The 15476-nt window shown below is 49.1% G+C and overlaps 1 pseudogene; it reads right to left on the reverse strand.

Moving 5' to 3' along the window:
- Positions 1-8910: 8910 nt before the first annotated feature.
- LOC113607236 (ubiquitin-conjugating enzyme E2 N-like) lies at positions 8911-9666 on the reverse strand (annotated as a pseudogene).
- Between the last annotated feature and the right edge of the window lie 5810 nt (positions 9667-15476).

A 15476-nucleotide genomic window follows, 5' to 3' on the forward strand; every position in this document is an offset into this window, starting at 1 on the left:
CACCATGAGGCAATAAGCATAAAGGAAAAGCCTCTCAGAGAATTTGAAGCCAAATGTATTCTTATCTTGTACAACATCTAAACAAGGAATGTTACTGTCACAGCCATTCAGAAGGGGAGTGTCACAGAAGCAAACACTGGCAGTGCCCACCCCAGCAATGCCCATGAGAAGGAGGCTTTTTAGTCAATGCCCTTTCAGAATTCTGGATGCATCGGCTTATCCAGCTCTCTCTGTGCCACATTCATGCTCCAACTCACGAATGGTTGTTGGTTTTCTGACGAAGGTCTGCTCTGGGGGAGAAGGCACTGTCACAGGCCAAGAGCGGTTTCCATCATGTCCCAGGACTGCTCACCATAGACAAATGCATAGGCCTGAAGGTTTACACACATGAGCCCATCCCGAGAGATGGAGCTGTGAGTGGGGTGTCCCCCAAATCAGATGTCCAAAGTCTCGCGCTGTGGGACTCTTGCCCGTGAGCTTGAGAACTACAAAAGATGTGCAATGCCTGTTGAGTGAACAAGGGGATAAATTTTCCCTCCCCCACTGCAGCTGGGTTCCTGAGGGCAAGATCTGCATGTGTTTCGTCCCTGAGTGCCCAGAATGGGTCCCGGCCCTGGCAGGGGTTCCCACGGGGGGTGCGGATGATCAATGGCTGGTCAGGGTGGGCAGTGAGACCTCCAGGGAGAGGAGGAGCCCCCCAGAGGACAGAAGCCCAGTTGCTCTCGTCCACTGCTCCCGACACCCTCACTGACCCCAGGTTCCCTGGGGACCCTCAGCCCATTTCCGGAAGCACTGAAGGGACGTGTCTCTCCCAGACACCTGAGTCCCTGCCACTGTCTTCGGCTGTGGTCTGGGGCTGCAGGTGGGTTTCCTACAGAGGAGCCGCTCTTTGAATCTGCTTTACTTTTTCCAGAGTCTTTCTCTAGAGGGTTTCTGAGTTCGATTTGGTTACTCATCACACAAGGGTTTCTTGAGCCCTCCATGTGGGTAAAGATCGAGATCTGCCTGCAGACTGGATCCCATTAGGGTTCAAGTCCAGGTCTGGGTCAGGACCAGACTTGGCCTCCTGGATAAGGGTAAGGTTTAGATCCAGATTAATCTTAGAGCCAGGCCAGAGGGTCAGTTTTACTTCACGCATTTGCCCATCTTGTGGGATGTGGAAATTGGAGTCAGAGTTTATAGGACTTGACCCTCTGGGACCCCCGGGACCCGCTGCTTCCCCGCCTCGGCTCCCACCGCACCTGCCAGTAAAGGGCTGACGGCCTCTTGTGAGTTTTCTCCCAGGCTGTTTGGTGATGACACCAACTTCCCAAGGCCAGGGCCTTCCGAGGGCCCTGGCCTTCCACTTACTGGGCAACCTGCAGCTTTGTCCAGATGGCTGGGGGAGCAGTGCTCGTATCTGACAACCTGGCCAGGGGCACTCGCCTCCCGCCATCCTGGAGTTCCTTCACTGCCAGCCTCCCACCGTCCCCACCCGGCCTTGACCTCCAGAGATGAATGGCGATGCTGTCAGAGATCCCAGCAGAGCCAAGTCCCCGGAGCCTTGTGAGCCCAGGATTAGAGGCCGGCTCAGGGCGAGCAGACAGTTATCTCTGGCGCTCGTCCCTCTGGGATGGGGCTGCTGCACCGAGAAACACCTCGGAGCTGCTCTGGGTTTGCTCAGGTGAACGGGCCCAGGCAGCTGGGGGGAAACCGAGGGCAGGGGCGTGGGAGAGGGTCAGGGTGACAGAGGAGCACAAGGCTGGCTCTGGGGCTGCCACGTCCTTCTGGAGAGAGGGAACATGGTGTACGTGCGTGTCCTCAACCAGGAAACCTGATGCTTGTTGATCTTGAGTGCCTGCCGGAGTCTCGGCCCCGGTTCTGGGCACGCACCATGCAGCCTGCGAACGCCAGATCTGGGGGCTGGCGGAGGAGGGAGGCGTGTGGGACCTGGGTGGACGTGGGTCCCTCTGCCATCAGGGCAGCCAGCGAGGCAGCACCTCCCGAGGGACAGCTGGAAAGGTCCCTCTTGAGCACCTACTGGACACCGGGCATTGCTCACAGTGCATTGGATGCATTGTTTCATTTCATCCTGGGAGCAGTTCTGCAAGGGTTCAGCCTCATTACGCAGAGGAAGGAAGGAAAGAAGGGTCAGCGAGAATCAGTTACCCAGTGAATCAAGGAGGCGAGGACGCACAGCAGGTGCAGCATGAGTAAAACCCCGGCCTTGACATTGTTTTATTTTAAAGGACACCCTTCCTGTGTGACAGAATAGAGGCCCCCACTATCTTGACCTGGGTTCACCCAAGCAGAGACTGAGGCTCCTGGCCTCTGTGTGAGACCTTTTTGGGGGAGTGTGACCCCCTGGGAGATGGAGCGATGGACAGGAGAGTGAACGGGCTGGGATAGAGAACGGATGCTCGCATGGGATTGATGGCAGACCGCTGGGTCCTGGCTCTGAGCAGCACACACTCTGCCTGGGGGCGGGAGGAGGGAGATTTACCCTCAGGCCCCTGTATCCCACCCTTTCCTGTTGTCAGTGCGCGTCTGCCCGGCAAGGTGTGCTCAGTGGACGAGAACTCAGAGCTGGTCCCCGCAGAGGTGCCCAGGTGGCTGGATCAAGAGGCAGGTGAGGTCCAGAGAGCTGTGCAGACAAAGTGGCTGATGTGTCCGGTCTCCTTATCATACAGCTGGGGACATTGAGAGGGGACGTGAAAGGCCATGCCTTGGTGGCTGGGGACTGGCGTGAGATCACGTGACATTCAGACCACTGAGGTGACCACGGTCCCCGGCAGGTGACAGGCAGGAAGAAGGTTGCCTGGCTCTGGGTGTAAATGTAGAGAGTGTGTGTGTGTGTGTGTGTGTGTGTGTTATACATAGAGAGAATTTTTGGAGCGACAGATAGGTGGCCAGGAGTGGAGCATGAAGACAGCCCTCTCTGGAAAGTTCTCAGGTGTGTGCACCCCATATAAAGAAGGATGCCCCCCACCCCGCTCCAGGGCTATAGGAGGTCGGACCCCAGTGTCCAGGCCCCCGTCCCAGCCTTTGGAGGGGTGTCAGGCCAGCCCAGGCCCAGCCAGTGCCGTGACATGAGTCAGTCCCGGGAGGAGAGGGGCCGGGGGCTGGGGAGCGGACAGCCCACGTCCTGGGCTGTGGAGCTGTTCCCACTGGATCTCGGGTAGCCCAGGGGCCTAGAGTGAGAATGATGAGTAACTGGGCTTCGGCATCCAAGTAAAACCTACCCCAAACCCCAGACCAAACTGCCTCGGGCGCCTGCCAGCTGCCGCTGCCAGGATCATCAATACGCATTGTTCCCCTAGACGGGGCCCCTCCGCACTTTCAACCACGAGTTCTGGGGCGGGCTAGGTGTGGCTCACACCACGCGGACAGGCACAGCTTCGTGGGATCTGTTCCCCAAGCCACTCTCCCCACAGCCTCCAGTGACAGGGTCACGGGGAGGAAGGTAGCTCTCGGGCTAGATCAGGGTGGAGAGCCTTCACCAGGTGTGAAAGCTGGCTGACCTTAGCCTCGGGCTCCTCAGCTACTCAACAGGGTAATCACGTGGCCCTCGCGGTCTCATAGGGTTGGCGTGAAGGATGCAGGAACTCCTGAGAAAAACGTGGAGCCGGAGTGAAGTGCAGTGTCCCTGCTATTCTCAGCGTGCTGGGAGGCGTCAGGCTTCGGGCAAAGGGTGGGGAGGTCCTGGTCGCACAGGCCTGGGTTCCCACGTCAGCCTCCTCTATCCAACGCACGTGACTTTCTAAGCTTCAGTTTCCTCATCTGTGAAATGGAGCCAGTGAAGCTGGAAGCTGGGCAGGCCTGGCTCTCAGCCCAGTGCTGGGGGCTGGGGGACTTGTGACCATGACACAGAGACCCTGCAAGGTGACTCTCTAGGTCAGGCCAAGCATCACGGACAGAACAGGGGCCACATCCTCTCTGGGAGGCCAACGTCAAGACACACCTCTTCCATGAAGCCCTCTTGAGTCCTTCCAGCGCTGGCCTGGGCCCCTCCTCTAGATAACTAGATCCCACGGCCTCTAGGCCATTCTCTTGAGCTCTTAAGCACTGCAGGGGATACTGTTATTGGGGTGGGAAGTGGACTGTCCAGCAGACTTGCCCCTCGCCCTATTTGAGAGGAAAACCTCTTTAATGTGATACTGGCAGGTGATACCGCTGTGAAAGGGGGCAGGTGTACCCTCACCTAGTTCCTGGGCATATTGACCAGGCTTGGCCAAAAGGACACTCCCATCCAGGGCTCAGAATCTTAAGCAGTGACATCATTCAAAGGGAGAGCTGGACTCTGTTCCCCATGGCTGCGTCGGTGAGCAGTAGTCCTGCAGGCCAGCCGTGGTGGGGTGGACCTTGCCCAGAGCACCTGGCTGTGACTTGGCTCTGCTTTTCGCTCCTGGCCTCCTTTGGCGCCTGCCCACTTCCTGAGCTTTGTTCTCTCACCTTCCTGCCAATTCTGAGCTCCCTGGCAGCCAGAGTTGGGTCAGGTCTCTGTTGTTCACTCAACACACATATTTGCCTTGCATGATACCAACTGTTCCAGGCGAGCAAATACTCTTTCCCTCAAACGGATTACACCCCCCGGGGCCAGGAATGCTGCCCTCCACCCTGAGGGCATGCCTCCCCGGGGGCATGTACACCATGGTTAATTTAATGAACGCTGCTGTGTGTTATGTATGAAAGTTGTTAAGAGGGTAAATCCTAAGAGTTCTCATCACAAGGAAAAATATTTTTTTCTATTTCTTTAATTTTATATGTGTATGAGATGGTGGATGTTCACTGAACTGACCTTGATAATCATTTCATGACATATGTAAGTCAAATCGTTATGCTGTACACCTTAAACCTATACAGTGCTGTATGTCAATGATATCTCAATTAACCCGGAAGAAAAAAAATTTTTTTTTAATCTTGTTTCTTGGTTGAAATTTCCAAAGGTTTATATTTCCTCTCCCAGAAAAAAGCATGAGTTCCTTGAGGAATAAGACTTTGTATTTTTCACCTTTTTACCCCTCACAGCATCCAGTGCACAGTACAGGCGTACCTTGTTTTACTGCGCTTTGTTTTCGTGTGCTTTTTTTTGGGCGGTACGCGGGCCCCTCACTGTTGTGGCCTCTCCCGTTGCGGAGCACAGGCTCCGGATGCGCAGGCTCAGCAGCCATGGCTCACGGGCCCAGCCGCTCCGCGGCATGTGGGATCCTCCCGGACCGGGGCACGAACCCGCGTCCCCTGCATCGGCCGGCAGACTCTCAACCACTGCGCCACCAGGGAAGCCCTCGTGTGCTTTTTAAAAAATAAATTGAATGTTTGTGGCAACCCCGTGTCAAACAAGACTATTGGTGCTGCCATTTTTCCAACAGTATTTGCTCAGTTCATGCCTCCGTGTCACATTTTGGTAATCTTTGCAATATTTCAAACTTTTTCATCACTATTATATTTGTTATGGTGATCTGTGATCAGTGGTCTTTGATGTTACTAGTGTAATTGGTTGGGGCACCGTGAACCATGCCCATAGAAGATGGCAAACGTAATCTATAAACGTGTGTGTTCTGACTGCTCCACCCACTGGCTGTTCCCCAATCTCTCCGTCTTCTTGGTCCTACCTGTTCCCTGACACACAACAATATTGAAATTAGGCCAATTAGTAACCTTACAGTGGCCTCGAAGTGAAAGGGGGAGTCAAATAAAACACTAGAAAGGAAGCTTAGTGAGGAAGGCATGTCGAAAGCCGAGACAGGCCGGAAGCCAGGGGCCTTGTGCCACAGTTAGCCACGTTGAGGATACAAAGGAAAAAATCTTGAAGTGAAAGGGCTGCTCCCTTGAACTCATGAATAATAAGAAAACCAAAGTGGGGAGGGGTGTGCCTGGAGGGCTGGACACCCTTCTGGAGCTGAGTTACTTAAGAAAGAAGATGGTTTTCCCCTCTCTTTGGATTACCAGCCCTTGGTTTGGGGCAAAAAGAAAACATCTGCACGTGGCAGATGAAGGAACGTGCTGGTTTTTGATTTCCCCAGCAGCACGTAGGTAAATAATTATTATCAGTTTGGCGCAGTTGGGTTCAAGGGTGACTACGTGAGTCTTTCAGTACTGATGGTTCTAGGGAAGGGGCGGGAATCTGAGTCATTCCCATAAAGTCTTAGTGCATGAAAAAGCCAGAGGCACCTCCCAGGAGCTGGGACAGGCGGCAGAACAGGGTAGAGCTGGGTTTGGCCTTGGGTTTTACAGCCAGCATCTCTGGGCATTCGCTTTCCTTCCTGACATGTTTATACAACAGAGATGGCTGTTGCCTGGATTTAATACATGTTTTACAGTTGGTTATAATTTCTGACATTGGAAATGTCCCCACGTATCATGGAGGGGTCAAACTTCTTTGAAGAGCAGAGAAAAATTCCCCAGGATCGCCATGGCAATGGAAGTTGTCACTATGCCGGGCCAGAGCCAACATCACTTTGGATCTGGACCCTGGATAATGTGGCAGTGTCTGGGCTAATTGTCTGTTCATTCATTTATCAGTTTATTTGTTCTACTAATTTGCTCCTTATTTATGACCCTACTTGGTTCTGGTCATTCTCCTCTCTGACGTCCAGGGCAACCTAGATGAAAAGATGAATAGTCAAGATGGGAAATTCTCTGACACTTTTTCTTAATTTCCTGTGCCAGCTTGTCTTTCTCAGGCCAGGCTTTAAATATTGGTGAGCAAGGAATGCAAAAGACAAAGCCTATCTGAACCTCACTAGGGCATGTGGTAAAATTGTGTGCGGTCTCCTTGTGGACCAGACAGAGAGAGACCATGTCAGGAGCATGGGTGTTGCCACTTTCTAGCTGTATGTCCTTGGCGACTTTCTTAGTATCTGTGACCCTCCTATCTCCTCAGCCTGCAGAGTAAGGATAAAACTAATATCTACTAGGTACCCAGAACCCTGCCAGGGCCTATGGTAAGCACACGACATGTATAATCTGATTTTTGTCTCACAACAACCATATGAAGTTAGGACAGCCAAGTCTTTCCTTTCATAGAAGAGGAAACTGGGAACTTAGAGAGGTTAGTACTTGTCCTTGGTCACAGGGCTGGTTGATGGTTTAAATGTCTGAAAACCAGTTTCACACATTTTGTTTTGTATTTTGGGTGTTCAAGGTGGAAGGGTAAATTTGGTCCCTATTAGTCCATCATGCCCTTCCAGTGTTTTGGGAAAGCTTATTCCTTAGATGGCCCCTCAGGAAGGGCTTGTAGGACAGTATTCCCCATGTTATCATGTTCATAACATTTTTCTATGGTCTTTTTACATAGAGGTTTATTAGGTTGATGTAAAATCTGTGACATATTGTTTGAATGTGTTGGATATGTTATTCCATTGTCTTCTGGCATGAAGAATTGCTATCAAAAAGTCTGATGATGATGTGGTTATATTTCCCTTTTAAGTAACTTGGTCTTTTTGCCAGGATGCCTAAAATAATTTTTTCATAAAGTCCAATAATTTTACCGGACTATATCTTGAAATTGGCCATATAGGTTACTTTCTCTAGGATTGTGATACACTCTTGCACTATGTAGTCACAAATTCTTTTATTTCAGGAATGTTCTCTCAAATTATATATTTTAGTCTTTGTTCTTTTGCTTTGCTTTCATGGACTTTCTTGAAAAGTCCATTATTATACATATGTTGTATCTTCTTTGCTTTATCTTTTCTATCTATCATTTTTCTTTCAGTCCTTATTATCTCTTTTAAAATAGTTTAAAAAATATGTCTTCCTTTCCATCTTGTCTTTATCTTAAGGCATTATTGTGTTTGTTCTTTCTTGTGTTCCTTCTACTTTAGTCTTCATTTTTAAAAGATTTTTTTCTTTTTTCTAGTTATGTCCCAAGTTCTGTCACTTCTCTTTTCAAAGCTTCCTATTCTCTAGTCACCTCATTTGTAAGATTTTCTAATTTTAATTTATACTTTTCTTTAATAATTTTTATCATTTTCATAATACATTTTAGCTTGCTTTTTAATATTGGATTATAACTTCTATCTCTTGTATACATGTCTTTCTGGTGTGTTTTATTGTCTGGGGGGGATATTTATTCTCTGATTCTTCTATATTATTATATATACATATAATACTCCCCATTCTCCTGTTTCCTCAGAATTATCTTCTTATGGGATTTGATTTTTTTTTTTTCTGTTGCTCACTTTTTATCTGCAATGCATTTTTCTTGCTTTTAGCATGTAAATGTGTGTCAGAATACCTTTTTTGGCTTCATCCCTGTAGAGTTCCCTGGTTTTTGTTTTAGAACAAAAAATATTTTACTGAAACATAAGATTTACAGAAGTTTCCAGACAAGCCATACAAAATGGTCATAAGCTTTTACTTGAAGGGAGGATTCTACACTTGACAGCAAAGTCACAATGTTATTAGTGAGGACTGTGATGTTTGTTTAATGTTCCCGTGTTGGTTCAAACAATGAAGCTTGTCCATCTACAGCATCTGAATAACTAGCATATTCTAAAGAACTGGTTAGCTGCTTTTAACCAGTACAATTAGATCATCATAAAAAGAGGGAAAGGAGCCCATAAAATAAACATAAAACTACCTCCCCCCAAAAAAAAATAATAAAGAAAAACACCCACATCCTTGCAGCTAACCCTGACAACTCTCTTCATTCACAGTGCTTTATACTTAACCCTTGTTGGGGGAAACGAATAAAAGCAGAGAGGCGCCACTGTTTCTAGATGTTTCGCAGCAATCCAGGTGATACTTCTAGCCTCTGCTCGTGTTTTACAGCAGTGGATCAGGACCAGACCTAGATCTGCTAATGTAATAAATGCTAATGGCTTTTATTGTGCCGTGTTTCTAAGACTATGTCCATTAAATGGAAACAAAAAGGAAGAAGTCTTGGCAGAACAGGAGAAGTGATGCACACCTGATGATCAGATGGACTTAAACATTATTCCTGGCATATAGCCTAGTCCACGCTCTAGCTGTTTCTATGGCTTGGGCTTTGTTGCTCTTCCACTGCTCCGACACATCATTTGCTAATGGATCAGCTGGATTGGAAGCACTTAACAAAGGCTTGATCGATAGCAGAACTGTGCGGATCTGCAGTGCTGGGGACCACTCAAAATATCTAAACATATTCTTCCCAACTTGTCTACATTAGGATGACAAATTCTGGTCATGAAACATACTTCAGGGGCTGCCACTGGGTATTCATCTGGAAGGAAGAGTTCAAGTTTAAAAGTCCCCACCTTGGGCTTCCCTGGTGGCACAGTGGTTGAGAATCCGCCTGCCAATGCAGGGGACACGGGTTCGAGCCCTGGTCTGGGAGGATCCCACATGCCGTGGAGCAACTGGGCCCGTGAGCCACAACTACTGAGCCTGCACATCTGGAGCCTGTGCTCCGCAACAAGAGAGGCCGCGACAGTGAGAGGCCTGCGCACCGCGATGAAGAGTGGCCCCCGCTCGCCTCAACTGGAGAAAGCCCTCGCACAGAAATGAAGACCCAAAACAGCCATAAATAAATAAATTAATTAATTAAAAAAAAGTCCCCACCTCAAAGGGGGAACCCTGGGGTCCAGCAAGGACCACATGAAAATAATGCGTGTTGCTCTCATCTGGTTCTGCTTTGATGCTGGGAACTGGTCCAACCAGCAAATGCTGGGTTTCCTTGAAAATCCCATGGGGTAGCCCGGCCATCTTGTCAGATCCCAAGATGGGCCTCTGGTCTCTTCTTCCTATAGCTTCCTCTTATGTTGTTTTCACAAAATGATTAAAAGCATGGCCTCACACTCTTGGAGATCTGACTACTCTCTTCCCCTCTTCTGCATTTTTTTTTAATTTTTAAAATAAAAAAAAAATTATTTATTTATTTTTGGCTGTGTTGGGTCTTCATTGCTGTGCGCGGGCTTTCTCTAGTTGCAGCAAGCGGGGTTTACTCTTGTTTGTGGTGCGCAGGCTTCTCATTGTGGTGGCTTCTCTTGTTGCGGAGCACGGACTCTAGGTGTGCGGGCTTCAGTAGTTGTGGCACACAGGCTCAGTAGTTGTGGCTCACGGGCTCTAGAGTGCAGGCTCAGTAGCTGTGGCGCACGGGCTTAGTTGCTCTGCTGCATGTGGGATCTTCCTGGACCAGGTCTCGAACCCCTATCCCTTGCATTGGCAGGCAGATTCTTAACCACTGTGCCACCAGGGAAACCCCCCCCTCTGCTTTTATCTGGACCTTTCTTTCCTTTGCTTCTACTCTCCTTATCCTGCTCAATTTGGATTCTGCTTCTATCTGTTTCTTCTCAGTTTGGATCTCTGCTTTGGAAAAGAGCTTTGATTTGTTTGTTTGTTTTAAAGATTTTTTTTTTGATGTGGACCATTTTTAAAGTCTTGATTGAATTTGTTACAATATTGCTTCTGGTTTATGACTTTTGGTTTTTTGGCCCCGAGGCATGTGGGATCTTAGCTCCCCGGCCAGGGATTGAACCCACGTCCCCTGCATTGGAAGGCGAAGTCTTAACCACCGGACTGCCAGGGAAGTCCCTGATTTGTTACATTTCATGAGTTCAAGGGCCCATAGTGCTCCAGTGCTATCAGCTCTGTCATATGGACCCATTGCACTTGCCTCCTGGTTGGATCCTTCAAAACCTAGTTCTCAGAATGGCCCACAGCACTTTCCAGTGAGTTCATCCTAGTGACTTGGGGCTTCTTCTGTCTTAGGAGCCCAGATGTCGCCCTATGCACCATGCAGTCCTTGTAGCTTAGCTACCAGTGGGTTGTTCCCACCTCCTCGTATCAGGAGAATACTGGGGAGATCTTACCACCTAGTTTTGTTGCAGATGTTGTCCGTGGGTCTTCAGTTTTGCTATCTTCGTTGCTCTGTGAGACAATTTGGGAAGATTTAAAAATACCACCACCGTCTTCTAAGAATTCCGGTGTGTGTTGACTATTTTTTTGGTTTGCACGGTTCAGCTCTTAATCTTTTCTGTTGATCCCAAATAAGAACCAAGACTGATACAAAAGTATTACCATACGGGAGATGTAAAAGAAGTGGGGACATCGCTTCCAAATAAAGTGGTCACAGGCTGTGATTTCAGTTCCCATTAAAGAGAGCAGAACATTTCGACCATAAGAAGTGATGACCTGCCCCCTCCACTCTGGTCAGCCCCTTGGGTGCAGTATTGCATTCTGCTCTGTGCACCAGAGTTTTAACAGACACTCATCTGGAAAGTGTGTTTAGGAAGGAGAGGCAGTTTGAAAGTAGGCTGCAAAAGTAATTGTTGAGGGAACGACCATAACTGGTATAATTTTCCGACTGCTGCTCTGTGCCAGGCACAGTCAACAAACATTACTGATATAATCTTTACGGCAACTATATAAGTGCTATTCCTGTCATTTCCACTTGATAGATGAGGCTTCAAGACATGAAGAAAGTTGTCCAAAGTAACAGAGAAAGCAGCAAAGCACAAATCTATTTGTTTCCAAACCTGTACTTTTAGACATTTCAGTAAGGAAAAAATTAAGATTTTTGAAAACAATTTGGCACCATATGACTCTAAGAATGTTCCAGAAGGAAGGACAGGACTAACGTGAATTGATGACTTTTTACATGCCGGTCACCGTGTAAAAGCTGTCTAACTTCATCCTCAAAATCAAAAACAAACAACCAAACAAACAAACAATAAGAAGCATGTTTCAGTACCCTAAAGGATCAGTCAGGACCCCGTCAGGAGATAGAAACCATATTTATACAACGAGAAATTCATTTAAAAAGTGTTAACCAGGGGGACTTCCCTGGTGCTGCAGTGGTTAAGAATCCAATGCAACCAAAAAAAAAGGGTTAACCAGGTATAAAGTTGTTAATTAGGTAACTGAAAAAGTAAGAAGGAAACTAAGTTATTGCCAAGGTAGTAACTGCTGGAAGCAGCTAGTACCCTGGGGCTGGCGAAGGGATGGAAGAGATTAGAATTATTAAAACTTAATAATTTTACCTAATTAATTAAATTGTAGTTGGAGGAGAGGGCCTGTGGAGCTGACGCTCAGATCTCTGGAGTGTGGGAGATGCTGTTGGTCTGGGGCTGAGTCTCTGAGATGCAGCACCAAGGGGCTAGGTTCTACGAAGCCTGGGAAACTGCAGACTGGATCCCGCTGCTGCTATGGGAAGGAACTCCTGCCCTGGGGTGAAGCAGTGTGGCTGGAGTGATGGAAAGCAGACAGGCAAGGAGCAAGTCCTGTCCTCCTCCGCCGGCCCTGCATCCTCCCTCCAGAGCCCCTTATGGGCTGAGCCTAAAATAGCGCCCGCTGGCGATGCAGAAATGTGGTTTCAGCATCACAGCCTCAGCATCACAAGGCACAGGAGAGAAGGGTGGCAGCAAACGGAGGCTCAGAAACGTGCTTCAGGGCTCAGGGCTGGTGAACCGCTCCCACTCCACGCTATCACCTAGGCTTCTGCACCACTGGCTGCTTTATGGCCACTTTGTTCATTTCCTACAGCCCAGGGGCCGACCTAGCCTCTTCTGGTACTTCTCTGCCCTTGGCCAGAGCCCTGGCCTCCATGGGAAGCACAGCCTGACATGTGGCCTTGGAGCTCGGGTCCCAGGAGCCCTGGAGCGCGCTCTGTGCTCCCCCCCATGCCCCCGATTTCTGGTGACACATTCCCTGACTTGGCCTGAGCCCCTGTCCTGGCAGGCCCAACTTCTCAGTGGTAACTCGGTCCCTTCGTTCCCAGCTCAGCCCGGTCTGTCACCTGCCTCTCAGAAGCCCCAGGCACCATGTCTGGGCCAAGCCCCCGAGGCAGGTCCCCAGAAAAGCGGTCTGCAGGGGGCTTCACACATGCTGGCCCATGATCTGAGGGGCAGGACATTGGTCCCAAGAACAAGGAGACTTACTCTGGGGTGGTGGGCTTGTGGGGGAGGAGGTGCCCTGTGCCACGCATCCATCCCACGCAGGCACCCCACAAAATATGTACTGGGGGCAGACTATGTGGCAGGCGCAGTGCTTGCTCTGAAAATACAGTGGTTACGAAGGTTCCATCATCCACCACGATGGGACTCGTGGCCGAGTGCAGGATCCAGACCATAGCCAAGTCGGGAGAGGAGACAGGCGTGAATTTCATTCTCTCAAGTCGTTAGTTTTCTTTAATTCCTTTAATTCCTATTCATTTCTATTTTGAAACTTCGTTTCATTGGGAGAGTACATCCTTGGTGGATCGCCGTTAGTTCAGGGTTCCCTTTCCTTTTCTAGGATTGCCTCTGGGTGCTGAAAGGCTTGTGTAGCTCCACGGACAACTTATACTGCAGGGTCCCTGAGTGCAGCCCACTGTCCGGCAGGTCCAGCCGCTGTCCTGGGGCTCGCTCAGAGCCCCTTCCTTGGGCTTGTGCTTTTGCAAGTTCTGGCCCCAAAGCAGGGCATCAGGCCCTCTCCCTGAGACCTCCCCTTCACTGGGCCTTGATGAATTTCCCATAAGTACAATCGTCCCCACAAGCAAATGAATCTCTAACTGCAAATTATATCAGAGCCATGAAGGAGAGGAAAGGGCACTCTGAGTGGAGAGAGAGCTTGTTTCAGTTGTGGAGGAGCCAGAAAGTTCTCCCTGAGGGGGTGACATTTGAGCTGAGAAGTCCAGGAAAGATCTAGAAGGATCTAGTGAGCAGAGGACACAAGAGCCCGTGTGAAGGCTCTGAGAGGGGAACAGGTGCCCTGGTCCGAAGGGCCCGTGGACGCTGGTGTGAAGGGCGTGGGCCCAGCCGTCCTCTGAGGGAGTTCGCTGGGGTCCATCTAATCAGCGTCTCTCCAGCCGTCTCTGTCCTCCTGGGAGCAGGTGTGTGCTCTGCGGCCACCCTGCGGCTGCCCCGTCACAGGACTGCAGGGAACTGAGAGAGCAGCTCACGGTTTACACGGAGCTTCACCCCATCTGCTTCCAGACTCTGAGGTGGGGTCTCCTCCCCCGTGAAACCCTTCCGGACCACCCCCAGGGAGACACTACCCCAGGTCCTCAACCCACACCTGCGCGCCACCTGCGAGGTGGGTCCAGCTGGGCTTCTGCACCCCACCCCCTCTCACTCCGGGTCTTTCCCTCCCTGACCCCACCCTGAGGTTCCTCTTGTTTCTCTCCACTTTCACGGCACTTACGGTGATGAAACAAACAATGACGAAGGCTTTCACACTCAAGCTGAGAGGCTCCATCTGTAAGCCTTCCCAGGAACTTTTGCATTTTTATTTTATTTTTTTCTGTTTTTTTTTTTTTTTTTTTCTGTTTTTAAAAACATTTTTATTGGAGTAGAGTTGATTTACAATGTTGTGTTAGTTTCAGGTGTACAGCAGAGTGAATCAGTTATACACATACCTATATCCGCTCTTTCTCAGATTCTATTCCCATATGGGTCATTAGACAGTGTTGAGTAGAGTTCCCTGTGCTATGCAGTAGGTCCTTGTTGTATATCTATTTTTTATATAATGGTGTGTATATGTTAATCCCAAACTCCTAATCTATCCCACCCCCTTTTCCCCTTTGTTAACCATAAATCTGTTTTCTATATCTGTGACTCTATTTCTGTTTTGTAAATAAGTTCATTTGTATCATATTTTAGATTCTACACATAAGTGATATCATATGGTATTTGTCTTTCTCTTTCTGACTTACTTCACTTAGTATGATCATCTCTAGGTCCATCCATGTTGCTGCAATGGCATAATTTCATTCTTTTTTATGGCTGAGTAGTATTCCATTGTATATATGTACCACATCTTCTTTATCCATTCTTCTGTCAATGGACATTTAGGTAGCTTCCATGTCCTGGCTATTGCGATTACTGCTGTTATGAACACTGGGGTGCATGTAACTTTTTGAATCATGTTTTTCTCCAGATGCACACTCAGGAGTAGGCTTGCAGGATCAGATGGTAGCTCTAGTTTTAGTTTTTTAAGGAAACTCCATAGTGTTCTAAAGTAGGTATCTTATTTTATCCATTTTGCAGGTAAGAGAATTGGGATTCAGAGAGGTTAAGGGATCCATCCGTCTCAACACAGTGAGGATGGTGTCAGACCCCAAACCCCTATCCCCACCGCCACGCCCTGTGGCCTTGCTGTGTGTCCCATGGCCCCAGAGGCTCCAGGTCTGGGAAGGGTGTGGCAGCAGGGCTCTATGAATGGTTTTCAATCTATGAATTTTCATTCTATGAATGGTTTTCAGGGCCTGGGTTCAGTCCATCCTTGGCCCTTGACCTCCTGGACCAGGGGTCGGGAATTTCCACAGGAAGTGTCCAAGTATCAAGTGTGATGCACCCTGACAGCTCCCCAGGTGTTCAGTGACAGTCTGGTGGAACCAAGCAAGGGGAGAATAGGGCCTTAGCCAAGGCACCCGAACCACCGGGAAGTGGAAAGGGCTCAAGTGTGTGGTTTTCCCGATGCATGAACGGGCAGGGCTAGGGGAGCAGCTGAACAATCCAGGGGTGATGGGGGGCTAGGCAGCAGCTGGGCAGAGTCTTCCTGACCCTCAGGAGAGAGATGGCAGCTCTCCCTCTTTC

The sequence above is a fragment of the Aethalodelphis obliquidens genome, unplaced genomic scaffold, assembly GCF_003676395.1.
Source record: "Aethalodelphis obliquidens isolate GAN/ISIS:26980383/991018 unplaced genomic scaffold, ASM367639v1 scaffold47, whole genome shotgun sequence".
In the NCBI taxonomy this organism is placed as follows: domain Eukaryota; kingdom Metazoa; phylum Chordata; class Mammalia; order Artiodactyla; family Delphinidae; genus Aethalodelphis; species Aethalodelphis obliquidens.